The 4,264-nt window shown below is 40.6% G+C and overlaps 1 pseudogene across 1 annotated transcript; it reads left to right on the forward strand.

The window, feature by feature from the left end:
• On the forward strand, positions 1 to 2,123 carry LOC308536246 (nucleolin-like; annotated as a pseudogene). The gene has a single exon. The product of its transcript is annotated as a nucleolin-like (transcript).
• The last annotated feature ends 2,141 nt before the right edge of the window (positions 2,124 to 4,264 follow it).

Below are 4,264 nucleotides of genomic sequence, written 5' to 3' on the forward strand. Positions count from 1 at the left end.
ATGATGAAGCTCACAAAGGCTGGTAATAATCAAGTTGACCCCAAGAAAATGGCTCCTCCTCCAAAGGAGGTAGAAGAAGATAGTGAAGATGAGGAAATGTCAGATGAAGAGGATGAAAGCGGTGGAGAAGAGATTATCATTCCTCAGAAAAAAAAGGCACGAAGGCTACCACAATTCCAGGAAAGAAGGCATTGTTTCCCCAACATCGTTTCCCCAACAAAAAAGATTGCAGTTGCCACACCAGGCAAGAAAGCAGTTGTCACCCCTGGCAAAAAGGCAGTGGCTATGCCAACCCCTGGCAAAAAGGCAGGAGTTACACCAGCCAAAGCTTTAGACACACCTGATAAGAAGGGAGGCACACCAGGCAAAGCATTGGTAGCAACCTCTGGTAAGAAGGGAGCAGCAACCTATGGTAAGAAGAGAGCAGCCACCTCAGTCAAGGGAGCAAAGAATGGTAAGAATGCCAAGAAGGAAGATAGTGATGAGGAAGATGATGACGACAGTGAAGAGGATGATGATGAGGAGGATGAGGATGAAGATGAGGATGATTTGAGCCAGCAGTGATGAAAGCTACTGCTGCTGCCCCTGCCTCAGATGATGAGGATGATGATGAAGATGAGGATGATGAAGAAGTAGATGACTCTGAAGAACCTATGGAGATTGCACCAGCCAAAGGCAAGAAAGCTCCCACAAAAGCTGCTCTTGTGAAAGCCAAGAGCACAGCTGAGGATGAGGATGAAGAGGAGGAAGATGAAGAGGATGATGATGACGATGATGAAGAGGATGATGATGAGGAAGAGGAGGAGGAAGAAGAGCCTGTCAAAGAAGCACCTGGAAATCTGGAAATCGAAAGAAGAAAATGGCCAAACAGAAAGCTGCTCCTGAGGCCAAGAAACAGAACGTGGAAGTCACAGAACCAACTATGACTTTCAATCTCTTTGTTGGAAACTTGAACTTCAGCAAGTCTGCTCCTGAATTAAAAATGGGTATCAGTGATGTTTTTGCTAAAAATGATCTTGCTGTGGTGGATGTCAGAATTGGTGTGTCCAGGAAGTTTGGCTATGTGGATTTTGAATCTGCTGAGGACTTGGAAAAAGCCTCAGAACTCCCTGGTTTAAAAGTCTTTGGCAATGAAATTAAACAAGGGAAAACAAAGGGGGAAGACAGTAAAAAAAGATCGAGATGCAAGAACCCTATAGGCAAAAATCTGCCTTATAAAGTTACTCAGGAGGAATTAAAAAGAAGTATTTGAAGATGTTATGCAGACCAGATTAGTCAGCAAGGAAGGAAAGGGTAAAGGGATTGCTTATGTTGAATGTAAGACAGAAGCTGATGCAGAGAAAACCTTGGAAGAAAAGCAGGGAACAGAAGTAGATAAACGTCCATTTCTCCATACTGTCCTGGAGAGAAAGGTCGAAATCAAGACCATGGAGGTGGAAAGAACAGCACTTGGAGTGGTGAATCAGAAACTCTGGTTTTAAGCAACCTTTCCTACAGTGCAACAGAAGAAATTCTTCCGGAAGTATTTCAGAAGGCAACGTTTATCAAAGTGCCTCTGAACCAAAATGGCACATCTAAAGGCTATGCATTTATAGAATTTGCTTCATTTGAAGATGCTAAAGAAGTTTTAAAATCCTGTAATAACAGATAAATTGAGGGCAAAGCAATCAGGCTGGGATTGCAAGGTCCCAGAGGATCGCCTAATGCAAGAAGCCAGCCATCCAAAACTCTGTCAAAGGTCTGTCTGAGGAGACTGCGGAAGAGACATTGAAGGAGTCATTTGATGGCTCTGTCCGGGCAAGGACAGACACTGGGCAGGCTTTGGTTTTGTAGATTTCAACATTGAGGAAGATGCCAAAGCTGCCAAGGAGGCCGTGGAAGATGGTGAAATTGATGGAAACAAAGTTACTTTGGGCTGGGCCAAGCCTAAGGGTGACGGTGGCTTCAGGGGACGTGGTGGAGGCAGAGGTGGCTTTGGAGGCAGAGGTGGTGGCAGAGGAGGCCGAGGTGGATTTGGTGGCAGAGGCCGGGGAGGTTTTGGAGGTCGAGGAGGCTTCAGAGGAGGCAGAGGAGGAGGAGGAGGAGGCCGTAAGCCACAAGGAAAGAAGACAAAGTTTGAATAGTTTCTTTTACCCCTGTCTTTCCCTCTTCCGTTTGAAAAAGGAAGGGCTCTGGTGTTTTCACTCTGTTACCTGATCAATGACAGAGCCTTCTAAGGACATTCCAAGACAGTATACAGGCCTGAGGTCTACTTGGAAATCCATTTCAGCGGTTCTCAACCTGTGGGTCGCGAACAATGAAAATACATCCTGATATTTACATTACGATTCATAACAGTAGCAAAATTACAGTTATGAAGTAGCAACGAAAATAATTTTATGGTTGGGGTTCACTACAACGTGAGGAACTGTATTAAAGGGTCGCGGCATTAGGAAGGTTGAGAACCACTGATTTAGATAACATTTCAAAGGAGATACCCTGTTGGTTTTGACTGGATATTCGTAAAAACTTTTTAAAGAGATGAGTGATAAAGCGAACCCTTATCTGTAAGTTTTGAATTTATATTGTTTCTTCCCATGTACCAAACCATTTTTTTCCTACAAATAGTTTGTGTGTGTATGTGTGTGTATGTGTGTATGTGTGTGTATGTATGTGTGTATATGTGTGTATGTGTGTGTATGTGTGTGTATGTGTGTGTATGTGTGTATGTGTGTGTGTGTGTATGTGTGTTGGGGTATAAAGGGAAGCAGAATGTTTCATCATAATTTTGCTTCAGCAGCTACGGGACAAATTAAAAGTCTTAAACTCTGGCGCCAGAAAAAAAAAGAAAGAAAACTAAACAAAAAAGGCTCTACAAAAAGAGATGCAAATGAAAGGCAAATAACAATGAATCATTTCTAACACAGAATTGATTTGGAGAAAACAATATAACTTGCAACCATAGTTTTCAACCTACAAAGTATAATGCTACAAATCTTTCTAGATAAAAGCTAAAAGAGCAACAGAAAAGGAAGGGGCACATTCAGATTTTGTTTGTAATTATAGAAAAATGGTATCAGTTGTGGAAGCAACAATTCATGTTAATACCCCAGCATATGCCTACTTTATAAATTTTTAACTCCTGTAGCTAGTAAACTATTGATTTTTCACTAATGAAAGGGTCAATCTTCAAGAAAGTATCCCTTCCAAACAATATTGAGAAAAACATGATGCTATAAATCCCCCAAAGAACAAATAAACTAGCTCAGGTCCGGGCCAGTTTTGTTTCAGGACTAAAGTATGGGAAGGAAGTGGAAGAATGCTGTTACATTCATCAGTTTCATATCAAACTAAATGTTGTCTTGAATGCCTTTACTGTGTGACATGGTATAGATTTGCTTCAGTATTCAAAAGGCATAAATCTTCCATCTGGATTATACTGAAGGTGTGAAAGTTTATAGTTGAAAGACGTGTACTTGGCAAAAACTTAAAATTACAGGAAGCTTTTTGAGTAAGTGAAAGGTGAGAAATTACTACAGTCAAAAGATCTGAATATCTGATTTCTTCTTTGAATTTTACAGTTTTCTTTACAGCACTCAGAACTTAAATGCGTCTAAAATCACTATCATTTTATATTTATTTTTCAAAAAAATCTTTTGAAATATTTTGCTCACTCATGCAGAAGACTATTTCTTTATAAAAGTGCTATAAAATATACAGAAAATTTGTATTTTACAACTTTTAGCATATTGAGAGCCAAACCAAAAGGAGTGGAGAAAAGAAGATCATAAGAAAAGCACACTTTAACAGGAATGTATGTCCCCAAAGCTAGATTTCCTTAACTTTCAAAACTTTAAAACAGAATGGCTAAGTTAACAGCACTCTTAATGCCAGAATTGAAGGGTCCACCTGAAGATAAGCTTTTCTGAGGTCCTTGCACTCATTCGAAGTAGGGCACCAATGCTTGCACACACAATTTGATCAGCCTCTACAGGCTTCACGCCTGTGCGAGTGTGAGCTCATCCACTTCTGAATGAATGATTCCCAATCTTTACCTCCAGGCTTCATGGCTCCTTCTGCTTGTTTTTATAACTCCCTAGTGTACATGTCTGAAGGCACCCACACACATGCAGAGAAATGAACTGGATGTTTATAAGATTAAAATCTATTCTCTATACCAATCCCTGTGCAGGTAAACGAGTGGAGTACCTTGGAAATAATCCTCAATTCTTTTCTTTTTCCAGGCCACCTATTATAAACTCTCCTTCAAAATACACTTTGGGAA

Source organism: Myotis nattereri (assembly GCF_964212035.1).
Source record: "Myotis nattereri genome assembly, chromosome: 2".
Lineage (NCBI taxonomy): Eukaryota > Metazoa > Chordata > Mammalia > Chiroptera > Vespertilionidae > Myotis > Myotis nattereri.